Source organism: Erpetoichthys calabaricus, chromosome 8 (assembly GCF_900747795.2).
Source record: "Erpetoichthys calabaricus chromosome 8, fErpCal1.3, whole genome shotgun sequence".
Classification (NCBI taxonomy): Eukaryota; Metazoa; Chordata; class Cladistia; order Polypteriformes; family Polypteridae; genus Erpetoichthys; species Erpetoichthys calabaricus.
This window is the reverse complement of record NC_041401.2, coordinates 136,396,542-136,416,643: the sequence shown is the minus strand read 5'-3', so window position 1 is coordinate 136,416,643 and position 20,102 is coordinate 136,396,542. Positions and strand designations below refer to the sequence as shown.

The following is a 20,102-nucleotide window of genomic DNA, read 5'->3' as shown; positions in this document are numbered from 1 at the left end:
AGCCATAACTAAAACGATATAAGATATACAATTATCTAGCCGAACCTTTCTAAAAACGATATTCACTCCCCCGCTCTAAGTTATAAGCTCAAGACACGCCGCTTCATTTTATAAACACTAAATTCAAAACTAATATTAAGAAATAAACACTTATCTTTCCAGCACTTTCTAAAACGTTGCTTAATATTAAGAAATATACACGGATCTTGCTTGCATTTCCACGCATGGACGTGACTTTTTAAAAATGAAATATACACTTATCCTAATCGTAAGACAAAGCTGCGCGAGTGTTAAATTTTCAGCTGTTGAAACAGTCGATAGGTAAATCGAGACCCAGGAAGCCCCCACCACCAAGCAGCCCCTGCTAGCAAATGGTGGGAAAAGATACTGTAGTGTTAAAAGGAAGCACCCCCGCCATGCGGTACTTTGCTGGGACAAGCCAGTGCCTTTCTGATTAAATGATAATAATCTAAAATGCTTACCTGCTGTTTTAAGCCTTATCAATAAGATTCATAGACGTTGCAATCCGACAGGTAGTCGCCAAGCCGAATGCATTCCGTTGTTTATAACCTAGATTCAAATCTATTCATTACAATTTGTTTTAAATACCTTCCCATAAGAAATCGGGAGCCTTTCTGGTTTTATGATGAGCCCCCCGGCATAACTCTAAAAATGCATACCTTTTGTTTTAAGCCTTATCAATAAGATTCATAGACGTTGCAATCTGATGTTTATAACCTAGATTCAAATCTATTCATTACAATTTGTTTTAAATACCTTCCCATAAGAAATCGGGAGCCTTTCTGGTTTTATGATGAGCCCCCCGGCATAACTCTAAAAATGCATACCTATTGTTTTAAGCCTTATCAATAAACTGAATTTCGCAGAGCTCTCAGAAGGGACAAATCCAGCTGTAACATCTGTCAAAGTGGGCAGGCTTAAGGTTGTCGAATTCATAAAAGACAGTAGGTCGTGAATACCTTCGTAATATCCGCATGGAATGTAGTAATGTTTTTTCACCCCCGGAGCTGAAACGTAGAATTCGTTATCCGATTTGTCTATGGTATTCCACGTATGTGGGTACTGAATTTCGGTTAGACCGACTTCCCAAGAACCTTCTAATTCTATGGGTTTAGCAAGCTTCGTCGTGAAATTGGAAATTGTGTTGTTAGGGAAAATGTCTGAGGAAGCATTGCTCGGTAGAGTCACAAAAAAACTTTTGCGCTCCATCGTATACCGCTAGAGAATGAAGAGTCGATTAGGAGCGTTCTGGATTTTATTGAACATTTTGGGCTTGGCTCTCCGGTATCCAGCTGTTACATTTTTCTGGCCAACCGAGCCATTTGACTAAAATGAGTCGTTTTTTATTCTTAACTTTCCTAGCCAGTATTTTTTCAATCCTGTAAACGTCTGTGGATCCGACTTTAATTTTCTGTAATTCAGGGTCGTAAAAGGATCCTACAATCTCTTCACCATCATAGTCTTTCAGTTTGTACACCGCCGGTTCCCTAGGTACAAGTTCAGATACGGTAAAGATTTCATCTGAAAATGTTTGTTCATAACCTTTCTCAAAAGGATGTCTGGTTTTAGACACCCTAACTGTGTCTCCTACTTTGAACTTAAACAACGGCGGACCCGGGGGGCTGGCTACGCCGTATAAGTTTTTGAAAACTTTCCAGGAATTTAACATGTTAACTTTGGAAGGAACCATTTTTATGCTTCGATGATAACTTTTGTTGTAAGAGTATACTAGATCCTGCAATTTATCGATGTAGGTTCTCGTGTTATAAGCGCTGAAATATTTCCACATTTTAGATTTTAGTGTTCGGTTAAATCTCTCCACCACGGAGGCCTTTAATTCGTTTCCTGTGGTGAAATGTTTTATTCCGATCTTCTTTAACAGCTTTTGAAAATCTCGGTTGAAAAACTCTTTCCCCTTATCGGTCTGGAACATCTTTGGAGTATGCCCGGCACTCAGAATGTCTTGGAAGGCTCTTGTCACTTCCTTACCCGTTTTGTTCTTCAGGGGTCGTACCCACGCGTACTTAGAAAGTACGTCGATACAGGTTAACAAATATTTATAACACAGATTATGCTCGGACACATTTGTCATGTCCGCTAAATCCATCTGCCATTGCGAGTCTATATTGGATACATAAACCTTATTTCTCCTAAAATGCCTTCTAGCGGGTTTGTGAATTGTATAAGCATATTGACCGGATAACCAATCTGACACCTGTTGGTCATTACTTTTCTGACCCGAAACCTCAAGAGCTCTTTTCAAAGAGTCTTTTCCCCCAAAGCTACCAGGATTTGCCGGGTTATAATAAACTTTTTTCAAGTAACCCTCCATCGCCAACAGTGAAAGAAAAATGTCAATGGTTTAAAAATTAAATGAGGCTTTATTGTTAATTTTCAAAACATTATTAAAAACGGCAGTATTAAAAAACATGATTAAAATAATTCATAGTACAGGCACATTGAGTTCAGACACTTCATCTGATTTTTCTAAGTCATACTCCCCGTAAAACCAGAAAGGTGCATCGGTCATGTTAGGTACAGAAAAATGTCTTTTAGAGAAGGCATCGGCTATTTCACGTATTTTTGAGTAAGAGGGATCGTCCATGTTGTGAAAGGCTTGTACAATAGCTTCGCTAATAGAATGTTCATTTTCCAGTTCGTCGACAGCATTTTGAACAAATGAATGAACCTTGTGAAAAGGCGGAAAGATATTGAAGCAACCCAGAGTCTTTATGACCAGGCTCCTGAGCCAAGGTTTGCGGAAAACAGTCAGAACCTCTTGAAAGCGGCCAACCCGATAAACAGAGTCAGGCTCAAACAGACACGTATGCTGCGTCTGGCTGGGGTGATCTATGAAACAGCCATGACAGGTGCTTTTTAGGTCCCGATCGACTATTATGTCCAGCAGAGCCACAATCAAACTCTTGACCAGTTTCAGAGTCTTTCGAAGTGTTTGACCCAGGGGCCCATCAGTTTGTTCAAGGTCCATACCCTCATAATCAGCATCCCGGGACGATGGCTTCCATGCGGACAGAGCATCTACCAGTTCGTCCATGGCCTCTTCTTGCCGCATAGCCTGCACGGCTATCTCCTCAGCGCCCGTTAGGCTCCCCCGAGCATCCTCAGCAGGGACAAAAAGGTCAGGTACTGTACGGTTCTCCAGGAGACTGTCCAGCCAATACATATCATCAGGGGCAGGTAACGGAGGTTCGGGCCAATAGATCTGGTCATTTGAGGGCATCAGAAGAGCCGGCCAAGACGGAGGGTCTGAAGGAGAGTTGTTAGGAGCAGAGTACCCGGAGTTAGGTACGATGTCGTCGGGCCAAAACAGGCCGTCGCTGGGTGCCGTCTGTTCCATAGACCAACATGCCTGATCAGGAGCATAGCCGGTAGGGTGCTGGTTGTTACCCGACCAAAACACATCGTTGTCTGTCAGCATCTGGTCTGCAGCCGAGTAGCAGGGCTGTAGGTTAGTGTCGATCATCATCTCGTCGGGAGTAGAGTAGGCGGTTTTGGCTAAAGATTAGCCGGCCAAAACAGGTAGTCAGCGGCGAACGTATGTTCCATACCTCCGGAGCTTGGTTCTTCGGAGCGCATCAAAATGTCGAGGACTTCTGCCACCTCAGAGGCCGAGAGAACAGGGAGACGACCGTCCCAGCTGGCACCAGCTTCGGTAGGGTAGGTAGTTGAAGACATCTCGATAGAGTTTTAGGTTAATGTAGACTATGGAAAAGACCTCTGTATTTATCCCCGCTCACTTAGGGGGTGGTTGCCTCCCAGTTTTCTTCCTCCTCCTCCGAGCATGCTAAACTCCTCCTCCAATTTTCTTTTAATTCTTTTCATCTGGTCAGACAGTTTTCCTTGATAAATAGCTTCATCAATATTTGGCATAAGAGCTTTAAAAAAAGTCCAGTCTTTTATAGAAAAATTAATTTCACTCACTCGCTCCTTTATCACATTTTCTTTATCTTCCTCCTCTTCGTGACTGGCCTCGTTATATTCGGGAAGGATAGGCTCCTTCTTGGAAACAGCAATCGTGAGCTGTCCCTCAGCATTTCTTTTCACCTCTACCCGGCACAAAGCACAGTTAGAATCGTACCAGGCAGAGCTGAAGCGTGGTCCCCGTAACTCTGTCCTTCTGGACACCCTGTTTGCTTTCAGTTTCTTAGGAGCGTTCACAAGACCGTCCATTCTGCTTGCTTTTGTGTGTCGTGGCGTTTTTACTAAATGACTAGAATTTTATACAAGAACTCTTTCGTCTCCTCCCACAGTCGGGGGTGAGAGACACGCCTCACCCCTAACCCTATAGGCGGATAGAGAGATAAAGGCGTACCTCGGGGGGCGTGAGTATTGTTAATGGGGCGTGATAGGTGTCCGATTTATGAAAGACCCTGCCTAAAAGGTGTGGTTTAGAGATGATCAATTATGACGGTGGTCCAACCCCCAGGGGCGGGGTATAGTTCATATTTTTATAGTTTCATAAATTTTCATATTTTTATATTTACATAAATTATATTTTTATATTTTCATATTTTCATAAATTAAATTTTTATATTCTCATATTTTTTATATTTTCATATTTGGGGCGGGGCTTAAAGTCATCAATCAATCTAACACCTCCTTTGACAGTTGCTTTCTGTATGTACTACTACTACAAGAACTCTTTCGTCTCCTCCCACAGTCGGGGGTGAGAGACACGCCTCACCCCTAACCCTATAGGCGGATAGAGAGATAAAGGCGTACCTCGGGGGGCGTGAGTATTGTTAATGGGGCGTGATAGGTGTCCGGTTTATGAAAGACCCTGCCTAAAAGGTGTGGTTTAGAGATGATCAATTGTGACGGTGGTCCAACCCCCAGGGGCGGGGTATAGTTCATATTTTTATAGTTTCATAAATTTTCATATTTTTATATTTACATAAATTATATTTTTATATTTTCATATTTTCATAAATTAAATTTTTATATTCTCATATTTTTTATATTTTCATATTTGGGGCGGGGCTTAAAGTCATCAATCAATCTAACACCTCCTTTGACAGTTGCTTTCTGTATGTACTACTACTGGCATTGTTTGTAAGAAAAAACACAAAAATAAAAAAACCACAAGATAAATGTAAGGGGTATCCACCCCATATACTTGGAGAAAGGTGAAGCTAAGTGAGTAATGTTATCAGACTGAGTCCACAACTAAACTGGCAAACATGAAACAATATGGTGATCTTATAGAGGGTAGACAGAAACGGGTGTGTTTTGAGGGCTGGAGCCGGAAGTGAGGTCAGGGCTGGAGCCAGAAGTGAAGCCAGTGTTTCCTTCTGAGGGACTGCAGAGTAAGAAGAGAAGATGTAAGTGTGCTTCGCCAACCCATGGTCCGGCATATAAATACATTTACTTAAGTCCATTGATTGCCTTGTGTGACAGCATCCATCCATCCACCCATCCATCTTTCTAACCCACTTATGTAAAGCAGGCTCATGCTATAGCTATCCTAGCAAGCAGGAACAATTTCCAGACAGGGTGCCGGTATGTTGCATGGCAAATACACATGCATACATTATAGGGTCAATTTAGCAATGCCAATCCACCTAATATGCATGTGCATGGAATGTGAGAGGAAACTGGATCACCTAGGGAGAACATGTAAAATGCATGCTGGAAACATCCGGGAAGCAAACCCATTCTCCATCATTGCAAGTCATCAGCCACTGTGCTGCCATTCAATTACAATGGTAATGATAATAATTAATTATTATTGCTGTGGTGGGTGCTTTGGAAGTTTGGGGTACTGGATCTGCTGTTGTGAGCTGTTCATTCTCTGTTCAACCAGAGCAAAAAGCTTCATTCATATTGCTGGCAGTAAGTCAGACTTGGTTGTTATGGGACTCTACCAGGTCTGTCCTCTGTCATCGATTCTGTTCCTGATTTTTATGGATAGAATTTCTAGGCGTAAACAAGGAGTGGAGGGTGTCAAATTCACCGACCTCAGAATCGCATCTCTGCTTTTAGTTGATTATGTGGTTCTGTTGGCTTCATTGGGCTGTGACCTCATACACACACTGGGGTGGTCTACAGCTGAGTGTGAAGGGCCGGGATGAGGATCAGCACCTCCAAGTCTAAGGTGAGAGATCTGAGCTAAAAGGCAAAGGTTTTAAATTACTGGTTGATGTACCTTCCTGCCCTCACCTGTGGTCAAAAGGGTAGTGACTCTAAAATAACTAAATTGCAGATACAAATGACAGAAATGAGCTTCCTTCATATTATATCCAGGTTCATATTATATCCAGGTTCAGTCTTAGTGATAGCGATAGGAGTGCACTCATTCGGGAGGATATCAAAGTAGTGCAGCTGCTCTTCTACATTGAAACGTGCCAGTTGAGGTGGTCTGGACATCTGATTAAGATGCCTTCTGGATGCCCTGGGGAGGTGTTCAACTGAAAGGAGACCATCGGACAGACCCAGGACACACTGGAGAGATGATATCTCCCAGCTGGTCTAGGAACACTTTGGCATCAAGATGGAGGAGGTGACAGGGAAAAGGGACACCAGGGCATCTTAACTGAGACTGCCACCTCCATGACCCAAACCTAGATGTGTGGCAGAAAATGGAGGGGTGGATGCTACCCTCAACATCTTTGATCCATGAAACTATTTATTTGTTTTTGTCCGCTATAGACACAAAAATAGTCACAATAATAATCCATCCATGCATCTTTCTAACCTGCTTATCTAAGGGAGGGGCATAGGGCAATTGAAGCCTATCCCAGCAATCACTTGGCGCAAGGTAGGAACAACACCAGGATAATAATAATCTGATGGATAATAATAATATTGTAATAAAAATAATATCATTCTCATACAAGTAAATGTTGTCCTCGATATCTTCCATCCACTGATCTAGACATATATTTTTCCAAAATATTCACAATAGTAATAGGTTTAACACTAGAATTACCAGAGCCTACGAAAAAACTCGTAGATCTGTCCCACCTTAAATCGCGTCTTAAATCCGTTTACACCTCTCCGCCAGAGTCTTTTGTCATCTAAATGTGCTGATAAACACAAGCTACTAGCAGCCAGCTATTCCATCCCCCCACCGACTTAGAACGAACTTCTCCTAGCTCATGCCATGCCTTGATTTGATTATCTGGGATTGAAGTGGAATTTTAGAGTGGAAATAATATAGCGTTATTTGGAATACACGCATTTCATGTGTGTTCCGTTTCTATAGTAGTCTGTGCAAACACATTTTTAAAACAGAAACGTTTTTCATATTCTAATAGTGGGCGGCACGGTGGCGCAGTGGGTAGCGCTGCTGCCTCGCAGTTGGGAGATCTGGGGACCTGGGTTCGATTCCCGGGTCCTCCCTGCGTGGAGTTTGCATGTTCTCCCCGTGTCTGCGTGGGTTTCCTCCGGGCGCTCCGGTTTCCTCCCACAGTCCAAAGACATGCAGGTTAGGTAGATTGGTGTTTCTAAATTGGCCTTCGTGTGTGCTTGGTGTGTGGGTGTGTTTGTGTGTGTCCTGCGGTGGGTTGGCACCCTGCCCAGGATTGTTTCCTGCCTTGTGCCCTGTGTTGGCTGGGATTGGCTCCAGCAGACCCCCGTGACCCTGTGTTCGGATTCAGCGGGTTGGAAAATGGATGGATGGATATTCTAATAGTCTGCGGTGGGTTGGCACCCTGCCCAGGATTGTTTCCTGCCTTGTGCCCTGTGTTGGCTGGGATTGGCTCCAGCAGACCCCCGTGACCCTGTGTTCGGATTCAGCGGGTTGGAAAATGGATGGATGGATGGATATTCTAATAGTAAATGACAAAATGTAGGCATAAACTATATAACGTATGAAGCCTGAAGTCCATTTATCAAAGAAACACTTTCACAAAAGGTACAAATAAGAGAACACGTGCGCTTTTATTCAAAAATATAACTGCACACAAAAAAAAAGCCGCGTTAGAATGCCACATTGACACTCTTACTACAACCGCCGTGGTGGCGTAATGGTATCAGTTCCTGACTGGGAATCAGAGGGTGGCGAGTTCGATCCCGCACGGCTCCACTTCGAGAAGTGAACTACTCTTATTCTTACAATTTTAGAATAACAACATAAATTTGATTTCAGTCTGTAACAGCTGGTATAACTTATGATACTGGTAAAGGTTAGCTTTTTTTTTTTTTTTAATTCACTTTTCATTCTCGCAGTCGCATTCAGAATCAATCCATACAACCCCATCTGACACAGCAGTTTCACATAAATAAAAGTGCACTTCTATTCAAGACTATAACCGAAGAATAAAGAAAGCAAGTTACAGTTGGTGGTTGATACGACAGCTTGCGTGGTGCAATGCTAAGAACTGCTGATTTCCGATCCGTGCTATATAAAATCATCACATTCAAATATTAACAGTTCCCACACACCCAAGGTCCGCCATTCCTCCATTTACGACATGTGTACTTGTTGCAGTGTACACACCTCTCTGTGCTATGGTTCCTATTACAGTGAATGAGCACCTGACACTGTACTTTCTTCCCTGGGGGAAGCTGAGGTCTTAGAACGGAAGTTTGTTGATGCTGTATCATCTTTTCTTTTTCCATCGCCTTTTCCTGTAATAAGCGACGACGAAGTTCCTCCGCAAGGTGAGCCATGAACACTCTTCTTTTCTCAGTGGACCTTATATGCCTTATACAGTACGTGTGTGTTCATCGCTGCTAGGTCAAGGATGTTGTAGAACACAGCAACCGGCCACCTGCGTGTTCCTGTTCGCACTGAATAAGCACGCGCCTTCTGGTCCATGATGTCAACGCCACGCTGGGGAAAAAAGAAAGACAAATATATGTGACATTTTGAAGAAATCATTTTATCACCAGAATACTTCGTCACACTAATATTTTTTTCATTAGCATACCTTCATGTGGTTGTAGTCTGTGACCGTGTTTGGTTTTTTTTTTTTTATCTTGCCCAATCTCCACATCATGGTGCATTGTGCTGAGAACAACAGACAACTTCTTCACGTCAATTTCGCTGGCTAATAGACTGCTGCACCGCAATACAACTCTGCTTGGCACCATGAATAAAGTGCGACGGGAACTTCCACCTACAGCTAAAGTCAGTTCAGTACACGAACAATTCTCCACGCTGGTGTTTAGATCTCCCAGTGCCATGCTGACAGTGTATGTGCCCAAAAAGAAGAAGTCTTTCTGCATTCTCAGCACAATGCACCATGATGTGGAGATTGGGCAAGATAAAAAAAAAAAAACAAACACGGTCACAGACTACAACCACATGAAGGTATGCTAATGAAAAAAATATTAGTGTGACGAAGTATTCTGGTGATAAAATGATTTCTTCAAAATGTCACATATATTTGACTTTCTTTTTTCCCCAGTGTGGCGTTGACATCATGGACCAGAAGGCGCGTGCTTATTCAGTGCGAACAGGAACACGCAGGTGGCCGGTTGCTGTGTTCTACAACATCCTTGACCTAGCAGCGATGAACGCACACATACTGTATAAGGCATACACGGGGTTCACGTAGAAAAGAAAAGTGTTCATGGCTCACCTTGCAGAGGAACTTCATCGTCGCTTCTTACAGGAAAAGGCGATGGAAAAAGAAAAGATGATACAGCATCAACAAACTTCCGTTCTAAGACCTCAGCTTCCCCCAGGGAAGAAAGTACAGTGTCAGGTGCTCATTCACTGCAATAGGAACCATAGCACAGAGAGGTGTGTACACTGCAATAAGTACACATGTCGTAAATGGAGGAATGGCGGACCTTGGGTGTGTGGGAACTGTTAATATTTGAATGTGATGATTTTATATAGCACGGATCGGAAATCAGCAGTTCTTAGCATTGCACCACGCAAGCTGTCGTATCAACCACCAACTGTAACTTGCTTTCTTTATTCTTCGGTTATAGTCTTGAATAAAAGTGCACTTTTATTTATGTGAAAACAGCTGTGTCAGATGGGGTTGTATGGATTGATTCTGAATGCGACTGCGAGAATGAAAAGTGAATTATTAAAAAAAAAAAAAAAAAGCTAACCTTTACCAGTATCATAAGTTACACCGGCTGTTACAGACTGAAATCAAATTTATGTTGTTATTCTAAAATTGTAAGAATAAGAGTAGTTCACTTCTCGAAGTGGAGCCGTGTGGGATCAAACTCGCCACCCTCTGATTCCCAGTCAGGAACTGATACCATTACGCCACCGCGGCGGTTGTAGTAAGAGTGTCAATGTGGCATGCTAACACGGCTTTTTTTTTTTTGTGCAGTTATATTTTTGAATAAAAGCGCACGTGTTCTCTTATTTGTACCTTTTGTGAAAGTGTTTCTTTGATATATGGACTTCAGGCTTCATACGTTATATAGTTTATGCCTACATTTTGTCATTTACTATTAGAATATGAAAAACGTTTCTGTTTTAAAAATGTGTTTGCACAGACTACTATAGAAACGGAACACACATGAAATGCGTGTATTCCAAATAACGCTATATTATTTCCACTCTAAAACTCCACTTCAATCCCAGATAATCAAATCAAGGCAAGGCATGAGCTAGGAGAAGTTCGTTCTAAGTCGGTGGGGGGATGGAATAGCTGGCTGCTAGTAGCTTGTGTTTATCAGCACATTTAGATGACAAAAGACTCTGGCGGAGAGGTGCAAACGGATTTAAGACGCGATTTAAGGTTGGACGGATCTACGAGTTTTTTCGTAGGCTCTGGTAATTCTAGTGTTAAGTTTGTATTAGATAGTGTTTCAGGAGGCATGTTTTACTTTACTGATAAGAACAGCTATGCTTTGACGGTTACCTAACCAACCCAAAGGTCTTTAGGAGATAGTGTTAAATACTGACTTGGGTTTGAAATTTGTGGTGGAAGTGAAGTGCACCTTACAGCCTGGAAGGGGGACAAGAAAAGTTTTGACACGTGAACCCATCCCCCAAAGATAAAAGCCTAGATCTGAGGGCAGGGCTGTAAAGGAAGTTTGTGGACCCTTTGGTCTAAAGCAGCGGTTTCAAACTTCTTTAGAATTTCTTGCGTGGCGGTCCCTTTAAAAATTGTTTGATGGCTCGCGGACCCTTTTATTAAAAATTAAAAGATCAATATTATTTCAAGAAAACTGGGGGCACCAAATACTTTGCACAAGGGTGCCACATACCCACTACGCAGCACTGCATAGGCTGCTGTGAATAAAACATTTTTTGACAATTATTTATTCAGAAAATATTACGTACATCTTAGTTATTAAATTTAAGTTAAAATTTTAATGGGATGGATGCATCTGCTTTGCCTTAACCATTTGCATTGAGCGGGCAATTTCACCACTTAAAAACACAAAAAATGTAAAATATGTTGTTTGTTGATTATCTGTATCCACCTTTAGCGCTGTTATTTGCTTCTAAAATATACAAAAACTGTTTGCAAGTGCTTTGATTCTATGAAAGAATCGATAATTTTTGATTATGATAAAAATAAAAAGGGCTGGTTTGTGCCGAGTGATAACGGTGGGAAAACAATGCAGTGGCAGCGAATAACGGAACAGTGGATTAGTGGTTGGGTCTAGGTGGTGGGGGTAACGACAGAGCTCAGTCACTTACTTCCCCTCGGATGGTAAAGGTTAATAATTATAAAAAAATAAATAGTATAAATATGCAATCATTTCTCACGGTCCCACCAAAACTGCTTCCCCTAGGGGACCGCGGACCCAAGTTTGAGAACCGCTGGTCTAAAGTATGACTCTTTATGATTGGTCTTGAATTACAGGCCATTGCGTACCACAATGCCCTATTGGTTCATGACTTGTAGCAGGAATTGGTATTAGTTGGTCACTCTGCATTTCTCTTTCTTGCCATCTTGCTATGATGAGAAGACCACCTCCAGTTCTTGCTATTTCTCCATGATGAAGACAACCCTATCTCGGTATGTGGTCTGCTTCAATACTCCATTCAAATGCCATGTGGTGCAAGGACCAAGCTACACTGAAGAAAAGCTGAGAGCTGCCTGTGGATATAAGACACACTGCTACATAGAATGTAATGATGTTTTTGACACATTCATTTTACTTTGCTAATAGAGTGGTCATATTATCTAAAATACATAATTATATTTGTAGCTCGTACTGCCTGTTTTTTTTTTACTCTAATTGCCTGAGGTTGTACATATAAAGGGGGAAGGGTGATAAAGCGCTAAAATACAGTACCAGACCCCAGAACTATTAACTGTTTGGGATTGAAAGGATTTTGGTAAAGTCTACGTAGTTAAAGAGTATAAGGGGGAAAATCCAACAAAAAACACTCTTTTCCAGGGCAGGATCTTACGGCACCTATCTCAGCAACCATTGGACGCAAGACAGGAGCAACATTTTAATTTTATGTTTTCATGCAGAATGGAGAGAAAAAATTTTCTGATATAACAGCCAACAGTGGCCAATGCTGTGCAATGACAAACAATGTGAATAACGTCAATGGAAAAAAGAAATGAAATCTTAAAATTACTTGTGTCATATTATCCACCATGTCAGTTATCTAGTCGTTTGTTAAAAATGCAAGCTTTTTTGTTAAAATATTTTTAGTTACTTACAGATTAAGCAACGCAAATCATAAAAAGGAAACAAATTGAAAACAGGACCCTTCTTCAGTGAATTAATTAGTCGTAGAACAGTACTGAGTTGAGGAGACCCTGGAAAGGTGGAGATATGCTCTAAAGAGGAGAGGAATGAAGGTCAGTAGGAACAAAACAGAATACATGTGTGTAAATGAGAGGGAGGTCATTGGAATGGTGAGGATGCAAGGAGTAGAGTTGGCGAAGGTGGATGAGTTTAAATTCTTGGGATCAACAGTACAGAGTAATGGGGATTGTGGAAGAGAAGTGAAATAGAGAGTGCAGGCAGGGTGGAATGGGTGGAGAAGAGTGTCAGGAGTGATTTATGACAGACAAGAGTGAAAGGGAAGGTCTACGGGACGGTAGTGAGACCAGCTTTGTTATATGGGTTGGAGACGGTAGCTCTTACCAGAAAGCAGGAGACAGAGCTGGAGGTAGCAGAGTTAAAGATGTTAAGATTTGCATTGGGTGTGACGAGGATGGGCAGGATTAGAAATGAGTACATTAGAGGGTCAGCTCAAGTTGGACGGTTGGGAGACAAAGTCAGAGAGGCGAGATTGCGTTGGTTTGGACATGTGCAGAGGAGAGATACTGAGTATATTGGGAGAAGGATGCTAAGGGTAGAGCTGCCAGGCAAGAGAAAAAGAGGAAGGCCTAAGCGAAGGTTTATGGTTGTGGTGAGAGAGGACATGCAGGTGATGAGTGTAACAGAACAAGATGCAGAGGTCAGAAAGATATGGAAGAAGATGATCCACTGTGGCAACTCCTAACGCGAGCAGCCAAAAGAAGATGAAGAAGAAGAACAGTACTGAGTTTAACTGTTGCTCAGTGTGCTGTGCTGTGAGATGCTAAGAAAGAGTTAAAAAACTTTCCCCAGAAACAGCTGATTGACGGCTAACATCAGTGCAGTCTCAAAGCATGTAGATGTAGTTTTATTTGTGAACTGGCAGTAAAAGTGGAGTAAATTTGCAGTAACGGTAGCCCTTTTTTTCAGTTTTGTCTTTGAAAGAGAAGTTGTATTTTTCTAATTTATTTATAAAATAAATAATAAAGTGTGCAACTCTCATTCTCAATTGGAAATTTAATTTCCCTGGATATGACTGTGTCAAGGAAATTTTGGCTATTGGCAAATGGTTTGTTATGCCAGGACTGAAATTTTCAATGTTGCATAGTTCCCTACTTCATGACACTGAATTCTTCCTAGGTCAGCTATGTTGAGATCACACTTTTTCAACATAAGGAGGCATTTCATATCATTGTCTTTTTGTGGCACTGTGAAATTTTAGCTGTTTTTTTATACATTTTGTTTTAATGCATGGCAAGCAAAATTTCCCATCCGTTAAATCTTTTTTTTTCTTTTTTTCTTTACTGGGTAATGTATGCTTTCCTTAGTTTAGAAGAAAAATGAAAGTTTTCAGTGAGAGTATAAAAGAGTTTTTTTTTTATTTTTTACTTTTTATAGCTATAATTCATCTGTGAATGACAAAGTCTTTCCAAAACAGAATCACATTTCTTCTGAGAGAGTAAAAGAAACAGATACTTTTGAAAATTGAAAGGATTATAACATGCAACAAATAGAACCATTTAATTAAAAATATGCGTTTCCAATTTTCATTGTCAGCTCTCAGGTCGTTTGTAATAGTTTACTGGATAGCCATTCCACATTTTGTGCTTACTATAGGTGTACAGTAATCCCTCCTCCATCGCGGGGGTTGCGTTCCAGAGCCACCCGCGAAGTAGGAAAATCCGCGAAGTAGAAACCATATGTTTATATGGTTATTTTTATATTGTCATGCTTGGGTCACAGATTTGCGCAGAAACACAGGAGGTTGTAGAGAGACAGGAACGTTATTCAAACACTGCAAACAAACATTTGTCTCTTTTTCAAAAGTTTAAACTGTGCTCCATGACAAGACAGAGATGACAGTTCTGTCTCACAATTAAAAGAATGCAAACATATCTTCCTTTTCAAAGGAGTGCAAAGCAAGCAGTCAAAAAAAAAATCAATACGGCTTTTAAGTATGCGAAGCACCGCCGGTACAAAGCTGTTGAAGGCGGCAGCTCACACCCCCTCTGTCAGGAGCAGGAAGAGAGAGAGAGAGAGAGAGAGAGAGAGAGATAGCGAGAGACAGATAAAAAAAATCAATACGTGCCCTTTGAGCTTTTAAGTATGCGAAGCTCCGTGCAGCCTGTCCTTCAGGAAGCAGCTGCACACAGCCCCCCTGCTCACACCCCCCTACGTCAGCGCAAGAGAGAGAGAGAGCGAGAGAGAAAGTTAGCTGGATAGCTTTTCAGCCATCTGCCAATAGCGTCCCTTGTATGAAATCAACTGGGCAAACCAACTGAGGAAGCATGTACCAGAAATTAAAAGACCTATTGTCCGCAGAAACCCGCGAAGCAGCGAAAAATCCGCGATATATATTTAAATATGCTTACATATAAAATCCGCGATGGAGTGAAGCCGCGAAAGGCGAAGCGCGATATAGCGAGGGATCACTGTATAAGGAATAATTTTCTGTTAGCAATGATTTTGGCAAGGCTAATATTTTTATAGTGGCTAACTGTTTGGACATTGAGGAGTTTCGATAGTAAATCATTTTAGAATGAAAAATAATCATTGGTGAGTTCAATTTTTATCCTTATCTTTAATCATTTTATAACTTAAACTATTTTTTGACAACCTGTTTGGTTTGGATATATATCAATAATTTTGCTTGTCATTCCCCTGACATTGAATTTTAAGTTATTACCTGGATCAGTGTTTAATTACAAAGATGCTAAGAAAGACCAATTCCTAATGCATACAATACATTGCACTTACAGTTGGCAATACATTTACATTTTATATTTTCACTGACAATTAGTGCCAGCCTCATGAAGTTTGATTTTATGGTGCTGCACTTATATTTCACAATAATAAGTATAGTCCTATTTAGTGGATTACCAAGTAAAAAGGAATGGAACATAAGTTTGCTGGTAATGGAATCTGGAATACATCAGGTTTATTAAAGCAAATGGTGTTTGAAATAAACGTTTTGTTAAAATGCAACACTGTTGATCAGTTTGTTTTTTATGGAGCTTAATGTGTTAATTTCATATTTAGCAAGCATTCAAGATGACCAAGACCAAGCAACAACAGAGCAATCAGGTTAGCTGAGTAAAGTCACCATTAGCACTAGAGATTTACAAAATTTCTATAGAACAAGTCAAACAATGCTATCATCAGATGTCTGTCATTCAATACAAAATAAATGAGAAAAATGCTCCTGTACAGTATTTACTTATTAACCTTCAATTGCAGTGCTCATTGATTAGTAAATACTGGCATAATTATTCCTGATATTATAGTAATACATAAAGCAATGCTTAATTAACATAATTTTATTTTGTTCTTTATTTCGCCTTATACAATTTCTTGTATTAGGAATTTGTTAGTTTTCGCATACCCCTTGGGGTCAGTGCGCAGGGTCAGCCATTGTACAGCGCCCCTGGAGCAATTACAGGTTAAGGGTCTTGCTCAAGGGCCCAGCAGAGTAGGATCTCGTTTGGCAGTGATGGGAATTCGAACCAGCAACCTTTTGGATACCAGCACAAATCCTTAGCCTCAGAGCCACGATGATAATAATGAGCCATAATGATAATACTCTACCATTATTTCTACCAAAATTAATTCCAATACTGTATTAGTTGCTTAGGTGGCAAGCAGTTATACTGTGCTGGATGAAAATTTTTGAGATGCATTTGAAAAACATTTAAACAGAAAACATCTAAAATGAACTTTTTTTTGCAAATGTTAGAGATGTTGTGGAAACCATGCCTGGTAGGAGATATTTACATATTAAAAGAAAGCAATATATTGTAATGAATGGCATATGTGTAGTGCTGGTAGTGGGAGGCAATCAGGGAGCATGCATTTCATTGGGCTGTTGGATAATATAAAGTGGGATGGGCAGTGGTTGTTTTGCAGGCTTTAGGTACCTACACATACATATATGCTCTGTGCTTAGGGCTAAAGCGCCACATCCCTGACGGTGATAAAGAAAAAATTACATGCATGTTTATTGTTTTCTGGAGAAATTAGAACTGCTGAATAAATTCTTTGTGTTGTAATCTGTTGTTGCATGAATATTTCACTGAAGTGAGCAACAATATACATATTTCATTTTCATCAATTTAAAAAGCAGAAAGGTGGAGAGGTAAGTTATTAGTCTAGCTGCTTACTTGTTAAAGAGCTTATTTATGCAGCTACAGGTGATGCTAGTTGCATTTGGTGACATTTGTACACAATAGCACAAAAGGACTGAAAACAGTGATGGAGTACACGCTGTACTGTATGAATTAGCATTAAGGATGGCTGCTATGTATTCACCTGAATCAAAGCTGGTTTTTCTTTGGGTCCTAAGCTGCCTTGAAAGCTTGCATATTTAATCTGTTCAATTTGCCAATAAAAGGTGTAATTTTGCCAGACTTCACATAGCATCTATTATGGCTAACACGGTATATAACATCCTTAACCTTTGTAATTAAAATTTATCTCCTAGTATCTTGTAATGCTCTTTGAGCTGCCTATCTTGAATGAAAATGTACTATAGAAATAAATACTTTGGTGGTGGTGTTTGTAACTTTCAAAGGAGAATAGTTATTATTCTTTAATAAAAAGAATTTACTTGTAAATGTCTGAAAATGTTGTGGGACGGAAGAATAATGGCAAGCACTGCTGCTTCATGGATCCAGCATCCTTATGGAATCTGCATGTTCTCTTATGTGACAGCATAGGTTTTCCCCTCATGTCCTCAAAAAAGTGCATGTTAGGTAAATTGGCATCTCTGAACTGGTTCCAGAGTAAGTGTATGGGTGTATGCATGAGTGAGTCCTGTGACTGATTGGCATCTTGCTGACCCTGAGATTAAATCGGTTTGTGAATGTTATGTGTATTAATCTGTTTTATAATGTCCTCCCCTAGTTTGATCACTGATAGTGTTGCATTAAAACATCTAGAGTCTTCTTATTAATCTCATAAATGGTGTATGAATACATAAATAAAAGTAACACATTAATTACAAGATAATTTGTTTTAGTAATTCTATTTATCATATTTTTTCTCCATTGATTTTATATTTGTTTCACACTTCTCTTTATTTAAGGCAGAAGTGGCCATCTTTAGGTCTCCTGTCACTGAATCCCTATGTTATTTTTTCTCTTCCCTTGAAAACATGAAGAAAGATGAAAGGCACTTAAATGAAAATTTAATATTAGGAATTTTTGCTTGTTTCTTTGACCACAATTTATTGCTTTCTGATATGGGTTTAGATGCATGATTTGTCTTCTTTCTCACTCTGTGTTATGCCATTTGCCTGTACCCCTATAATAATTTGCCTGTTTCCAGTCAATGCCTTCTTTTCCTGATCATTTTGCTTTAAAGTAAATAATTTCTTTTGAGCAAATCTAAAAATACATAGACTTACAATAATTCATGGATCATGAATAATTCATGGATCATGTAGTGTGTATTATAGACTACAAAGCTGATCCTTGAAGCTCAAGGACTCCAGTTCAGTTCCTATCTACCCTCAAACCACTACATTCAATTAAAACATAACAGAAATTTTGATAAGAATACATCTCTCAGCCAAATTTGCATTTTCAACCCACGTTAACCTAATTTTAGTAATGTCTTGTATTATCAAGTCATGATTTCAAGGGTTCCCTAAGTACTACTATCTAATACACTACTTGGTAATGTATTCAGTGTATTTATAGTTCTTATTGTGAATACAAACTTTATGGCATAGTTGAAAATATTAACCTTTAACTGTTTTCTATATGTTCAAAAGCTTCTTTTCAAATGAATTTTAATTAATTTTCATCAAGTGACTTCCATTTTGTACATAGGAACAAAGCAGACTAGCTATGAACATGTAGAATGCATCACTAACGCTGAGGCACATTATAGTACAATAGGAACAAAGCAGACTAGCTATGAACATGTAGAATGCATCACTAACGCTGAGGCACATTATAGTACATACTTTGTCACTATTTTCAGTTATTCTATGCATTTGTTCACAGATGTCACGGAATATAACTGGTGGTACAGGTAGCCTTGCAGTGAGCTTGTCATGGGTAAACATACGGATAGATAAACAGACATCGGGGGGAAAGCTGTTACATTCATGCTTGTTTCACCAAGGGGTGACCCCTCACCTGCTTTTCAGGTGTAATTGTTTCACCATTCGTACTCCCAGTACTCTGCTACCATGCTTTTATGTGTGTGATTGTTTTACTAGGTAGGAATACTGCACCCCCAACTTTAACATCCGCCATCGTTTTACCAAGAGGGATCCCCTGACCTCACCACTTTTACATGCACATCTGACTCACCAGGGGAAACCTGTCTTGGTCTGATGTTAACATTTGTCTCACCAGTAAACTTAAAAAGGAAAAACTGAGCTATGAAACCATAAAGGTTGAGAAACACTAATTTAAAGGACAGTAATATTGCTTCACAGAGACATTTTATTAATAGGTTTTAAACTTTTTTCTGTAAAATAAGTAAAACAGCATTACGCATTTTTGCTGATTTCCTATTTACAGATATTTGCAGTGCAGATTCTGACTTACCTACATAATCAGGTCATGAACAACCACAGGGAAAGTACAAATTTGTAATCCCAGGCCCTCCTCTATCAGGATATTATACCATGGTGACCCTTTTGGTGATATAATTTGCAATTATATAATGTTGTTATGTTTATGAAACACCATCTTGCAATACCAAGTACACATTTGAATAAACCAATCAAACATACCAAAGTCTGTCTGAATTACTTCATTGGTTGTCAATGTTTGATGCAGTGCTTGTGATATGGATATGTTTATCACTTGTGTGGCGATATGCTGATTTCTAAAAAAAAAATAAAATTAAACATGACACAGTAACTTGTAAAATGTCTTGAAAGTCAGTGCCAGTTAAAGCAAGTTCAACAACGAATCTGTTAAATATATCATCGTCTTCATGTTATCCTCTGCAAAGATTATGAAAGGGTTTATGAGTTATCTCGCCCCATGAAGAACCACAAATTGACCATAAAAAAAACTTGCTCAGACATTATTAGCTAAAATTGTTTAACAAGATAGTTAACTATGGAAAGAAAAAAAAACTGCTAGCAGGATATAACATGCTGCCACCAGAATGCAAAAGACAAGTTACAAATTAAGGTCATTGAGTGGGATAGATATTTTAAAGTAGGATCTGTAGTTTGTCTTTAATAGAAGTGTGAAGTGCATAATATACTTTCACTAGCAGCTTGGTGAAAGTTTCTATTATGTAATATTTGGGCTGGCAGCATTAAACCAGTGTGTAATAAACCCCATGGTAGTTGCAGGAGGCAGAATATGGGCGAGGGAATGGGTTCCTATTAATACTCCTTTATTGGCTGAAGATATAATTCTGTGTAGAGGAAAAGACACCACCAACTCATGTCTCAAAGT

At 39.9% G+C, this 20,102-nt stretch overlaps 1 protein-coding gene across 3 annotated transcripts in view; it reads left to right on the top strand.

The window, feature by feature from the left end:
* The window catches only part of LOC114656611 (centrosome-associated protein CEP250-like), a 282,216-nt gene that overhangs the window by 60,576 nt on the left and 201,538 nt on the right, over nt 1–20,102 (top strand). The window lies entirely within an intron of this gene.